Here is a 15787-nt window from a genome sequence, read left to right on the forward strand (position 1 = left end):
ACATCTAAACCATGTAGCGGATAGCTAAAAAATTACCTTACGAGTTAAAACAAGTGTCTTATAAATTAGACATGTATCAAAGGTCCTATAGAATCTTACCATATAGCTCCTAATTAGATAATATATATATGGAGGTAAGAATAAAGCTTTCTTCATTCTTGTCAATTTTTGACTTGCTTTTAATTTAGTTTCAAGAATCTCTAATTTTCTAGTCTTTGACAATAGCTGCTTTAGTTTTTTCTGAAATATACATATTTTTTATTTTTATTTTTTATATTTCTTTGAGAGAAGTATCACTTATTTATTTTTCACTCATTGAATTTTTTTCTTTCACAAATTGACAAGAGTGTACTTATAATATTAAAGCTTTTTCTATTCTTGAATAAAATAGACTATATCTTTTTTTTGATAAGACATAAGTGTATTAGAAGTTGTGAATTACCTTCTTTTAAACTGATATTATTTTAAAAATTTCTTTTGTTCTCTAATTTGTTCTTCTATTTATCTTAAGATATATTAAATATCTTCTTTTTTATTGTGTAATGGTAACAAAGCTTGTTGAAATGAAGAGTGTAATAGTATCATGGACATATTTTTAGTTATTCAGATAATATAAATAAGTAGAAATAGATAAAAATAGGTTATTTTGTTAATATCTTATAATAAAGCTTCTTAGAAGCTGTATAAATATAATTTCATCTTTATACATGTCTACAGGTAATTGATAGATTATAAACTTGGCCAACAAATTTATCACATGTCACATGTATTGATAGCTTGTGATACAAGTTAATAATGTGGTGTATATATATGAAACTTGTCTTACAAGTTATAACATGTGACTTACAAATTGGACACATATTAGAGATCCTATAGAACATTGTCACATAGTTCTTAAGTAGATAGTATATATAGAGGCAAGCATAAAGCCTTCTTTACTCTTATCAACTCCTTTTTTGCTTCTAGTTTAATTTCAAGAGTCTCTAGTTTTCTAATCTTTGGCAATAGCCATTCTACTATACAGCTTGTAACTTTTTAACTTATCTTTTATTAATTGAATTCCTACTTTGATGAGTTTGGATCTTCATTTTTCAAAGACACATCCATTAATTTGTAATTAAGGTTGTATACATGAGATTGTTCTGTGGGGCCTCTATATCAATTGTTTGAAATTTGTAGATAGATAGCTATATCAACTCTAACCATAAGGCTACTAAAAGTTTATTTAAATTATAAAAGATGATTAAAGTAAATATCTTTAATTATGTCCTCTAATTCTTAACTTTGAATACCATCAAAGTTTACCTCAAGGACAACTTTAATCTTCATGTCATCTACTAATATTGCTAAATTTACTTTTACTTCATCATTTTGCTAAGTAATAAAATCATCTATGAAATTGATATTTATTACTTCATCTATATTTAAAATAAGATGTTTTTATTAATCATTGGATGAATTTTCCATCATCCTCTCAATTATATAATCTAAGGCCTATATAATTGAATAGAATAAGTTTGACTATCTTGGATTGAGTCCATTCATTTTCTTCCACATTAAAAAATCTTAATTTTTTGTTCAATTCTTCTTTAGATTAATGAGTGTGAGTTTTATTATCATCAAAATTGATGACAATTCTTTCTAGTACTAATCTTTGAAATTAAATGATGATTTTTGTAAGATTTTTGAAGAACTATAAATGATATGGGATTTTTTTCGACCTCAATTAATTTTTGCTTGAGTCGCCTTCAACCAAGGTCTATTTATTAGTAACAAATAAGAATTCTTACTTAGATGCATATAAATAATATAGAAATTGAAAAAATACTCTTCACCATTTATTATTATTTTATACCTACTAAACTAGCCAAAAAAGGTGTCTTGGCTTTGATTAGCTATATTAATTATATATAGAGAAGGACCAATTATACTGTGATTATCATTTTACTTATTCTATAATTCCTTTCAGAATAAACCTGTATAGGAGAATTCAAACATATGGAAAAACTAAGTGCATGAATTTTTCTTCTTAGGGTCATACAATTAATTATATTTTGAACTACTAAAACACTAAGAAACACTACAATATTTTTTTCCAGTAATAATACTCCTTCATCAATTGATAACAACAGTGTGCAACCTTGCACTCTCAAAAGATCGTTTAAAACACAATAATTTCCATCCAACACCAAGAATAATAGATTTCACTCCAACAATCTGAATTCACAGAATTTCTGTAATCACAGACTTCTTTTGTCCAAATACACACACAACTCTCAATAAACAACAATCATAATCTTCCATCCATAATCAATCTTTCAATAACTTCTTATATAATTCAATCACACAATACTCTAATTACATAATCAATAACTCATAAATTAGTTTCTGATTTATTCCACAGATTCACTTCTCAATATTCAGAAACTATCCATTACTCTTCAAGAATAAAGAAACAAAAAAAAAAAAAAAAGTAGCACCAAGCTTATCCCGGCTCATGACTATTAGAGTTTGGCACCCCAAAAAACTTCTACAACTCCTATATAATTCCTCCTGATTTCCAGATTCTAACTGTAATCCTGCAATTAACCACTTTTAATAACTAAATCAATCATTTGTCTTCCTAAACTGACTATTCTATGGATTATTAGTCTATTTTATCAATATCTTACAGAAACGAACTAATATCTATTTTACATATACTAAGGTCTAACTCCTCCATTGTTTGTACAAGTATTATAATTAATCCACTGCACCTATCCATAATTGTGTAGGAGATGATCTTATCAATTATTGAGACCTTTAATTCAATTGCCTTGATTTCTTATATCTTTTGAATTATTCTTATATGGGCTTGAATTTTTTTCATAGACCTTTGATATTTCTTAATAGACAAGCTTATTTAAATTTTTTTTTATTATTAAAGAAACCTCCAACAATTAGACAATGGTTATATTTACCTTCATTCTTTTTAAATCTTTTCATAAATCATAAAAATCTCCTTAATCTTTTTTTTTTAGGAAATTAAAATACCATATTTTAATTTTAGAATCCTAAAATCTCTTCATTCTTCTATAGAAGGGAATTTTTCTACAAGGATTTTTTCCTTTACTATCTTAGTTTTTAGAATAGTAGTGGTTTCTAAATCACAAGGCAATTGTCTTAATTTCTTTATATTATCCATTTCCTCTTTTTTAGCTTCTTTTAAATTAGAAAAGTAAAGAAAATCTTCTAAATTATTCTTACTTTTAATTGAAATTGAAAAAAAAAAGCTAATATATCCTTATCATAATCTACTAATATTGGTATATTAAAAAGTTCTTTAATCTTACTAGAAATTTCTTTATAGTTCATTTAATGTATGTAAAAAGATGATGATATGTCTTAAATGGATTGAGAATCTTGTTCCTTAGGTAGTACTTCTAAATACCTTATATCTTGTGAATTTTTCTATTTTTTTTATTAACTATATTAAGATTGGCCAATGCTTAATAGAATAAATCTTCTTTGTATATTTAAACTTTAGGGAGAATATTGGATTTAATAATTATTATTATAATTATAAAAAAGAAAAATTAAGAGGACTTAAAGTATTATCCAAATTTAAGATTCTTGCATCCTTAAAATGATCTTAGATTTACTGTTGGTAATTTTTTTATAGAAATTTTTAAAAAAATATCTTATCACATTGTCTACACACATTTATAGGATTGTTTCTTCCACAGTTTCTACATACTACTCCATTTTCTATCCAACAACTATTCAATAGGTGGCTTATTTTGCAAAGGTGATATACCTCTTGTTATTGTCATTGCTAGTTTCTAAAGCCTTCGATGGGATTTTTTTGAGGTTATAATTGAGAATTGAAATCTACCATACCTTAATTTTTATGAGGTGGAATATATGATTATGACCTTTATTTATAATTTTGCTAATAATTTTACTAGTTTATGAAAAATTAATTTATATGCCTTGATTGACCATGCTAAGTGTATTAAAGTCCTAAAGTGTACCTACCGCATTCTATAGGAGGTGGAATTTAGTTTGAATTTTGATTCTTAATTAAAAAAATCATCTACTCTTACATAGCCTTTATTTGCTAGGTAAATTAATTTTAAAAACTCCATTGACTTTGAAGAAATCCATTTCTAAAGTCCTCTTTCTATCTATTCTTATCATTTGGATGTGTCAATTTAAGAAAGATGGGAGATAGTCTACTCTCTAAGAATGGTGAGCAGTGATTTATGGATTAAAATTGAATTCCTATAACTCCATACAAATGTCATTAAGAATTTCTTATGTTTTAGACATATATAAAGATAAAACTAGGGATTCTATGATTTTCTTCTTCTACATTTGCTCTTGCTACTTATCAATGTCTTCAACTATTCAAGCTATTTTCTTGACATGTTCTAAATTATTTGACTTTCTTTTAAAAATCTTCCAAATTATTTCTTTATTATTAAATTCTTGAATAAACAAATATATGAGAATATTATCTATAAAAAGAGTTTCTAAAAATCAAATTATTATAAGCTCAAATTGTTAAATATATTCAATAATTGCTTCTCTTTTTTCTTGTCTTAAAAGAAAAAGGACCATGAGGGTGTTATTTTGCTCTATTTTTGGTTTGAATTTTTCTATAAATACTTTCATGAATATATTTTAATTCTTAAATATTAAAAAAAAAGAAGGAATAATTTTTATACTATTTATAAAACTTATTCTTTAGACTACTTAAAAATTACTCAAGGTAATAATTTAGATTGGTTATTAAATATGTTGTGAGAAGTTTTATAAACCTCTCTATATATATTAATAGATCATCATTTCTAGTCCTTTTAAATATATGGAGATTGTAGGATATAGAAGTTGCTTGTAAATCCTTAAGAATTATAATTGGCAAATCTCTTGATTGAACTAAAAAATTGATGGATATAGCATTAGATGTGGTTTCTTTCTTGTATTCTATTGGAAGAGAAGAGAATATTGATCTTTCCCTCTTTTGATTTATCTTTATAAAAAAATTGAATAAATCAGATTTAATCTTTATCCTCTTGCTCCATCATCTAAATTTACTTAAAATGGATTTAAAACAAAGATATCTTCTAACATTGGAGGTGCAGATTATTTATTTAGTTGTTGAATCTTTCCTTATTTGGTCTTTGTTTTATATTTTTTTATAGCTACTTCAAGATTTTTTTATAATTGATAATAGATTGAATTGCTTAAGTTTAGTAGAACAATGCATCTATATGACTATCAACCTATTGTTCAACTTAACATAATTTCATCTACCAAATCACAAGAAATTTAAATTTTGGTTCTTCTACTTGTAACATACTTAAAGTACCTTCTGACAAGGAAGAAAAATATAACAGATACAATCAAAAAAATATTTCTGACTTGAATTCCGATCCAAGCAAGATTTTTTTCATCTTTGATTATTATACAAAATTACTATTATATAAAAATGATCCTAAGTAATCTTAGTGACAAAGACATGAATCTTGAAGAAAGAGAATCTTCAATACACTCTTCTATAATTATAAAGAACTATAAAGTCACTCAAAAGGTGATATAATATTAACTAAAATAGCTATTGCCAAAAACAAGAAGACTAGAAAGTCTTGAAACAAGACTAAGACTAGCAAAGTATTGACAAGAGTGAAGAAAGCTTCACTCTTGCCTCCATATATACTATCTAACTAAGAGCTACATGGCAATGTCCTATAGGACCTCCAACATGTGTTGACTTTGCTAGCCACATGTCTTATCTTACAAGGCAAGTTAACTATGTATGCGTAACGTAATTTGCTTATTCCACAAGCTACTATATAGAGATAACTTTTTCCACAAGCTACCAATACATGGTTAGCTTTTTGGCCAAGTTTCTAACCTACAAACACATCTAAAATCAAAACCACGTCTATAAAGCTTCTAAGAAGCTTCTCTAGAAAACTTTATGAAATTATTCTATATTTATTTACTTTTACTTTATCATATAAGTAACTATTGAGATAAATATATATGTCTATGACATTATCTCCCCTTTTAGGAATGAGTTCCATGAGTAGCGGTCTTCATATGTTAAAAAAGTCTAAGATGAGGCGAATTGTATTTGCTACATACTCTGATCTTTGCTCTCTTCAAAGATGGTTGATATGTCCTTTCAACCATCTATAGTATCTCATACTAGGGCAAGAAGACCACCATGTTATTTGGTCATTGTTGAGGCCTTCGTAACTTCCTTCAAATAAAACATTTGAAACATTGTCAAGAGTTGTTCCTATCTCTAATAAAATCACTAAACATCGGGAGTCTCTTCCAAGGTCGTGATACCAAACATGTTATATCTCACCATCTATTTGAGGAAAGACATGTCATTCTTGAGGATCTTCATCTTGATTTTTTCATCTTGAAGGTTGTGACAATCGCAATATTTTATCTAGTAAGTCCGCAAGTGAAAGCTCTTGAGTTGAATCTGCTAGTTGTTGGTGCTCCATCTCATCACAAATACACAAAAGCTACAATGAAAGATAGAAATTAGAATGTTATTTTTCTTTGATCTTGTTTCTTTTATAGCAAAGGTTTGCTATTCTTCATCTTGGTTTTGATGGATGTTGTTGATGAAAGACTTCAACTTTCTTTGCTGCTTTGCAAGATTCTTTAATGGCTACCATGTACATTCACTAATATCATATGATTATCAACTTCACCATAGGATTATCAACTTTTGAGAAGTCAAAAGTATTAAGACGTGGATGATAATCATAATTGGCAAAGAAAGGTATTTTTTGAGTGGAAGAATGTACCAAATTATTATATGCAAACTTTATCAATGATAAAAGAATTATCCAATCATCTTGATGATAGTTGATGGTACATTTCAAATACTGCTTTAGAACTTGATTTACTCGTTCCATTTGACCATCAGTTTGAGGAAGAAAAGTTGAAGAAAGCTTTATATCCACCTTTAGAATCTTGAATAGGGTTCTCTAAAATCTTGATATAAATTGAGTCCTCCTATCCAATATAATATCTTTTGGCAATCCAGGATAGCGATAGATATTGTCAATGAAAAGCTTAGCTATTTTTTTTACCTACGATAGATTTTGTACATGGTACAAAATATGTCATCTTGGTAAAACCATCTACTATCACAAATATAGAGTCATAAGAACTTGAGATTGGAAGATCCGTGATGAAATCTATAGAAATAAAAGACCATGGTTGTTCTAGAATGGGTAACGGCTGAAGAAGTCTGTAAGGTTGATGACGAGGAGTTTTTGATCTTGAGCAAATATCACAAGATTGTACAAAACCTTTGACTGCTTTCCACATTTAAAGCCACCAAAAATCTTTGGATATTAATTCCAAAGTTTTATTGTATCCAAAAAATCCTACTACTAGAAAGTCATGACGTAATCGAGCTTCACCTTTTGGAACGTATAGGCATCCTTTGAAATATAATAGATTATTTTTGAATTATGAGGCTTAGAGGAAGTATCCTTGATATCCTGAATAAGTGAATCACAGGACATGCTTGATTGAATTTGCTTTACAAATATTGAATCAACAGTCAATGTTGATTTTATAACTCAAAGATAAAAATGCTCAAGCTTCAAGAGAATTGATCTTTGTTGATCAAAAGATGCATCTCTTTTTTTTGGCACAAAATAAGAACATCTAAAAAGAGCCTCCAATAGATCTTGTTATTTTTTAGATCAATAAATGATCTTAAAATTGAATCTAGATAAAGACATGCTCCAATGAGCTTGATGATGATTCGAAACACGTGCTAACATGAAGTACTTGAGGTTCTTATGGTCTGTATACACAGTGTTGTATGACATGATTTGTTATCTGAAGATACACTGGGTATCTAGCTGTAGAGAGTGTAGCTTAAACCTTTATATGAATCTTGTCTTAGCTTCCAAAACTCCTTTATTTTGCATAAAACTCAAAATATAACAAAATCCCTTCAAAACATATTTTTTCCACAAAGGGTTTTTTTTTTTTCAAACTTTAAAAATTCATAACTCTTGATCTAACCGTTCAATTTGTCTCAAATTTATAGAATAGGTAGAATTCACCTTTAACTTTTATTATAAAAAAACCAACCGCAAATTCACTCCCGATCTTTTGGCATCTAAGAAACCCTAGTAGATGCTCTAAACCCTAATTTACAAGCACCTAATTACTATTTCCTTAATATCTCAAGAATCCAATATTTAAATGTCATCAAACTTATGTATAAAGTTTACTTATATGAATTTACAAATTCTCTGAAATTTTGAGCCAAAACCTTGTCAAATTGCTCAAGATATAGCTCAAGACACAACCACTAGTAAATCGGATCACTTACTATCCTTAAATTGCATGCGCTGACTTCAAAATCTAATAACTCCTTCATCCAAACTTGGAATCCAATAAGTAGTATGCAAAAAGTATAGCTGCAAAAGTGCTCTCTCTAGTCGCAATCACCAATCCTCAATTTCTATCCGTATCCATGTGTTATGTCAAAATGAGTGACAGTAGCTCTCAAATCAACATCTTAACTTTGAGCACCTATATCTCCTTCATATAAACTCCAAATCATACAAAACTTGTACCAAAACCATAGCCAAAAACCTAAACTTGATGTTTGTAGCCTTCAAAGCTCGAATAGTTCCGAAAAACTAACCCTAATCTCTAATATGGCCTCGCACAGCCTCCTCAAAGTCCATTGATCATGATTTTTGACTAGTAGGAATGGAGATTTTCATCATCCATCTCCATTCATCTATATTGATGCCCTATTTACTCCCTTTGCTACCAAAATCCTTCTTCAATCCTTTTTCTTATAAGATTTATATAATTTATGCTCTAAACACTAAAAAAAAGAACCAAAATAAGTTTTCAAAGGTCACCAATGTCTAACAAAGGTGATTCTAAATATTTAGAAGTTACTATCAACCAAAACCAATCTTAAAAGATACTATCAAAAAGAAAATTAAGGTTATACAAATTCTATAGTAAACTATTTAAACAACCTCTTCTCAAGGTAATAATCAAATTATATTCTACAACCAACTAAAATCTACTAACATGGCCCTCACCATATTACTTAATAAAATATATATTAAGTACATAATTATATTATTTTCATATAATAGCCAAATCACAACACGACATCCACCTCCTCTAAACCTATGCATTTTCTGATATGCACCAAGAAGAACCAAAATTGTGGACATAATCATATTATCTCTTCAATAATATCTTCTTTAAAATCCAATTTTTCTTCCTCATACCTAGATAGATCAAATTCTTCTTCAACATCTTCAAGAACTTGTTCTTGATCCTATTGTTTCAAAAGTTTTATATATTTTCCTACGATTGGAATTTTGAATCTTGTTCCATCTAATTTTCTTAACGCATATGTAGCATTATCCAAAACATATACAACCACATAAGGTCCAAACCAATGCTTAAAGAACTTTTTAAGAGCACTATGTTGATTATCAAAGCTGTTGTCATATACCAAAATTCAATCACCTTCTTGAATATCTTTTGGCCTCAACCTGTATCGCTTATCAAATCTATCTTTATTCTTCAAGCGTGAGTTCTTCAGCCTTATAATTACTTTTTTCACTTCTTCGGATCTTCTCTCTAGTTGACGAATTCAAAATATAAGAAGTTCTTCTTTAGATATATTGTCTTGCCAAGGTAAGATACTCCAAGTAGATATTTACTCTTCAATTGGCATATTGGGCTTCTGTCCTTACATTAACTCTGTCGATATATATCCTGTCACTGAAATAAAAGTAGTTTTATCAGCCTAAAGAGCAAATGGTAATAGCCTTGGCCATTCTCTTACTCTTCCTTTGCAAGCTTTAATAATGGCCTTTATAATAGGAGGATGACCTCGCTCACTCTTAGCATTGTCTTCCAGATTATAAGATGTAGTAAGTACTAGCTTGACTCTACATCTCTCAAAGAACTGTCTAGCGTCATGTGCATCTAATTCTCCAAGATCAGCAGTAATTTTTCCAATACATCCATATCTACAAATCACATCTTCCAGTAAAAATCTACAAATTCCTTCACTGGATTTTGTTCGTAGAGCTCTTCCTTCTACTTGGTTAGATAAATCTTCTCATGCCAAAGCCTATTGAAAAAAAAGAAGTCTAAAGGCTACAAACACTTAGCATCAGTAAGGATTGTACTCTAATAGAAGTGTAGAGAAAGATAATTCTTACTTCCAACACTCTTTACTTATAGGTGGTGGTTTGCGCACCAACGAGGCAACTTCCATCCATTTGATATTACATCCATTTCTACCTCATCTTACTAAAGCCTCGGTACTACCACAATAACTTACTTTACCTCTTTGTTACTTTTTTACTATTAGCAACATACTATGCTTAAAATTTATGTGATTGTAACTAAGCAAGTACTTGCTGTTCTTCAACACTTCCACTTTGTTAATATTCAAAAGGCTTTTAATCTAATCTTTAAATCAAGTCATGATGTCTATCCTTGACCAATGCCTTTGTAAGTACATCAGCAAGCATGTCATTTGTAGCACAATACTTCAGACCTATTATTCCGTCTTCAATCTTCTCTCATATAAAATGATGTTGAACATCAATATATTTGTTCCTTAAATGGTGTTTTGGATTCTTGGCAAATGTAAGACATCCTTGATTGTCACACATAATAAGAGTTGTTTCTAATTGCACTTGTCCAATGTCTTTTAAGAGTTGCCTAATCAAACATGCCACCATTGAACAATGACTTACTGCCATGTTCTGTGCCTCCATCGTTGATCTTGCAATAGTAAGTTATCTTTTATAATTCCATGAAATGGCTCCTACTCCAATGAAGAATACATATCCTTTTAAGTACCTCAATATCTTGTTTATTGTTTTTTTCAATGGATTGGTCCATCCTAAGACATGGTACCATATCCTTGGTGATTGTTTCAATCTATACAAAGATTTCTTCAATTTGCAAACAAGATATCCTTTGCCTTGTTGTAAAAATCCTTGAGGTTGGTCCATGTAGATGTCTTCTTGTAATTCTCCATTCAAAAAGGCCGTCTTCACATCCATTTGGTATATTTCCAAATCCATTGCTGCCCCAATTGCTACAATGGTCCTTATGGTGGTGAATTTCGCAATAGGTGCATAAGTCTCATTGAAATCAATTCCAACAACTTGTGAATATCCTTTGGCAACTAATCTTGCCTTGTGCCTCACCACCACACCCATTTCATCTCTTTTAGTTCTAAACACCAACACTAGATCGATTTGGTAGAAGAGGTGTCAATTCCCATGTACCACTGTCTATAAGAGATTGATACTCTTCTTCTATAGCCTTCTCCTACTTGATTGCATCTTCACTCTTCATAGCATCACACAAAGACAATGGATCAGCAAGAAGAGCAACATTTGCATTTTCTTTACTTACTTGAGGGAAGATGTGATCCTTCCACCATTCGCCACGTTGCCTTCTTTCTCTCAAAGGATATCTCCTTTCATTGATTGAAGAACATTCACCTTGTTCTTTTCCAACTCTTAAACCTTGTCGTTTCTCACTCAATGGTTGGAAGTCTTCATCATTATCATCATCCCAATCTTCAACATCTTCATTTCTTTTATTACTGGTCCTATCAATTATAGGAGCCTTCATGTTTTTAACCTTCTTTGGCTTTTCATCTTCATCATCTTCATTGACTTCATCTTCTTGTTTCTTTACTGAATTCAAAGATGTGTCTACAAACACACCATCATTCCCACTTGGACACATCTCCAAGTGCTCACAAGCACTCTTGTGCTCTAAAAATACAACATCACGACTTTTGATGATCTTCTTGGATTCCAAGCACATTAGCCTATATGCCTTGGTATCTTCACAATAACCAAGAAACACACACTTTGTACCTTTTGCTTCAATTTTGGACCTCATATAATCAGGTGTTTTTGCATATGCAATGCAACCAAAGGTCCTCATATGGGAAATGTAAGGTTGTCTACCACTCTATGCTTCTTGTGGTGTCATTGATGCAAGAGCACTTGTTGAACATCTATTTCTTGTATATACTGCATTCCCCACAACTTCCACTCAAAATTCATAGCGAAGGTTTTGAGCATGTAACATACTCTTTGCCATCTCTACAATGGTTTGATTTGCCCTTTCAACAACATCATTTTGTTGTGGAGTGTACGGAGTTGTGGTTTGTCTAGCAATTCGTTCATTCTTCAAATAAACATCAAATTGCTTAGACATGTACTCACCTCCATTGTCCGTATGTAGCACCTTGATCTTGCATTCACTTTATTTTTCAACAAGTGCTTTAAACTCCTTAAACCTCCAAAAGCATTCACTCTTAGTTTTAAGAATATAGATCCAAAACTTTCTTGAATAATCATCAATAAAAGTGAGGAAAAACCTTGATCTTCCAATATTTGTATTTTTCATAGGTCCACATACATCTGAATGGATAATATCCAGTAATTTGGTAGAACGTGTTGCTACACTCCTTGGAAATGAGGCCCTTTGTTGTTTGCCTTGTATGCATCCTTCACATGCAAGTTGTTTTATATTTTGGCTTGTATTTCGAAGATCTAAGCCACTTACCATGGTCTTGAGCTCTTTCATGCTCTTCACATTCAAATGGCTAAGGTGACGATGCCATATATTCAACTTGTCTTCGTTTGGTGTAAACTCAGGAAATGTGGCTACTTCCACTCCATTCACCTTCTTACAAATGAGGTAGTACAAATTTCCGTCTTTTAAGCCTTTGAAAACCTTGTCTTCACTCAATGATCTTACAAAACATCCATTCATGTCAAATTGAACTTTAAAATCTTCTATTACAAGTTTACTCACCGAAAGAAGGTTTTGCTTCATCTTAGGCTATCTTGGGTGGACCAATCCATTTTGACCTTCCAATGGTAGAAATTTTCACCTCTAAACTTCTCAATAACTCTTAAGCCTTCACCCTCACTTGAAGCCATGTCTAAGGCAGAGTTGTATCAACAAAGGTTATAAGAGGAAATTCTAATGCTCTTAAAAGCAGCAAGAAGTTTTTGCTGCCTTAGAATCACAGAATCCTTCTTTGTGAACAAACTAGTATTTTTACTCTCAAAAAATACTCTCAATTTCACTTCTAAGGCTTTTCATAAGTCTGGAGACCTTTTCAAATCTAAATTATCACTCTAATATCTCTCTTATATTCACAAGTCACCTCTATACACCAAAAGAGGCGTATAAAGCAAAATAAGCAACTTTATATGATAAATCAACCATCAATACTAAAATGCTCTTAACCACAAGTAAGAGCAAACCAAGATCTAGATCTAGATTTGAATATGAAAGTTAGGTACTTTTAATGCCTAACATCAGCAACAGCAACTTGATCTACTCCACACTTATAAAATACTTCAAAGACTTCAAAAGACATTCAAAAAAATGTGAGTGGGTCCATAACCTATTGAAGAAAAAGAAGTCTAAAGTCCACAAACACTTAGGATCAGCAAAGATTGTACTCTAAGAGAAAGTGTGGAGGAAGATAATTCTTACTTCCAACACTTTTTACTTATAGGTGGTGGTTTGCGCACCAACGAGGCAACTTCCATCTATTTGATATTACATCCATTTCTACCTCATCTTATTAAAGCCTCGGTACCACCACAATAACTTACTTTACTTCTTTGCTACCTTTTTACTATTAGCAATATACTATGCTTAAACTTTATGTGATTGTAACTAAGCAAGTACTTGCTATTCTTCAACAAAGCCAAGTACCACATTTGTCGTATCCCCGTAGGCATAGTAATTAGGTCCACAATCCATTTATAATGTATTGCAAGTGGATATGTAGGATGCAATCCATCTCTATGTTGAATCTCCAAGTATATTTGACAAGTTTGGCATAATTCTACAAACTTCACCACATCTCTATACATGTTACACCACCAATATTTTTTTTTGAGCTTGTTAAAGGTGGCATAAATACCTCTATGTTCAGCCTACAAACTATCATGGAATTCATGGATTAATTGTTCTTGCATCTCTTTCTTGCAAACTACTCTTTGTGGCATTCTACTATCCCATTGTCGGGATAGAGAGAGTTTGCCTCAAGAAAACGTTGAGCTTCTGGCTATTACTAATTATTCAATCAAACTTGAAAATAAGGAAAGTCCTAAGTTTATATATAAATTTTCCCTTTTTAAGCAATTACACCAAATACACAAGCGTCAAGTTACCAACAACACCTAAAATATGATAAATAGTTAATAGGGTATCAATATAAATGAATGGAGATGGATGATGAAAATCTCCACCTTCCGATCTTCAAAAGCTGTTGTAAAATTCCTCATATCCTCAAAAGAGTAACAGTATATCTTAAATTAACACCTTAACTTCAAACGGTTATAACTTCTTCATCCTAACTCCAAACCCTCTAATTTTTCTACACAAATTTTACCTCAAATCCTAAAATTTACAATCCTAGCTTGTAATCTCTAAATGCCTTCAAAAGAGGAACCCTAATCCCTAATAAGGCCTCGGGCCGCCTCCTTGAAGCACATTGGGCACGGCCTTCGACCAATAGGAATGAAGTTTTCCATTCTTTGCCTTCATCCAACCATGCCTTGCTTTCATCCCTCCCAATAAGCCTCCTATTAGTTAAGATTTTTTTCTTTACGCCCCAACCTTCTCTTAAGCTTTATACTAAATATTTAGGTCCTATATATATATATATATATATATATATATATATAAATATATTTTTTAATGTCAAAATCAAAACAAGTAAAGAAATAAAGTAAATTTTCTTATACCAACTTCTTTTAATTTAATCTATTAGCTATTCTAATACACATCTAGATTTATTAACATATAATATGTTTTAACTAAGTTTTACATACTATAAGCATTTACAGTACGACATTCTTTGCATTGCTTCCATAGGTAACCACCTTGTGTCAAGGACAAGAACTCGATGAAAGCTAAAGAGTAAGTGAGACTTTTCTCAAAAAGAAATAGGACAAAATAGAAATATGTATATTAAGAAAGAAACTGGAATGGCTATTGCCAAAATACAAGAAAACTAGAGACCCTTGAAACTAGACTAGAAGCAAGAAAGGAGTTGACAAGAGTGAAGAGGGCTTCACTCTTGCCTCTATATATACTATCTAACTAGAAGCCACGTGGCGATGTTCTATAAGACCTCCAATATATGTTGACTTTCTAGGCCACATGCCTTTGCTTGCAAGGCAAGTTTTCTATGGATGGACCACGTAGTTAGCTTGTTCTTTAAGCTTCCAACATGTGTGGCACATGGCTAACTTGTTGACCAAGTTTCTAACCTAAAAGTCAACTATAGACTCCTATAAAGTCAAAGCAGCGTCTATGAAGCTTCTAAGAAGCTTCTCTAGAAGATATTACACAATTAACCTACTTTTATCTACTTTTACATACTTTTATCTATTCATATAGGTAATTATATGTATGTCCGTGACATTACCCCCCCTTCTAGGGACGAGTTCCACGAGGAGCGGTGATTATATATTGAGAAAATCTAATATGCGGCGAATTGTATTTGCTACATACTCTGATCTTTGTTCTCTTCGAAGATAGTTGATGGGTCCTCTTAGCCATCGATAGTGTCCCATTCCAGGGCGAGAAGACCACCCTGTTATTTGATCACTGTTGAGGCCTTCATAACTTCCTTCAAATAATACATTTGAAACACCATCAGGAGTCGTTCCTATCTCCAATAATATCACCAAAC

The sequence above is a fragment of the Physcomitrium patens genome, chromosome 19 (genome assembly GCF_059467195.1).
Source record: "Physcomitrium patens ecotype Gransden chromosome 19, ASM5946719v1, whole genome shotgun sequence".
Classification (NCBI taxonomy): domain Eukaryota; kingdom Viridiplantae; phylum Streptophyta; class Bryopsida; order Funariales; family Funariaceae; genus Physcomitrium; species Physcomitrium patens.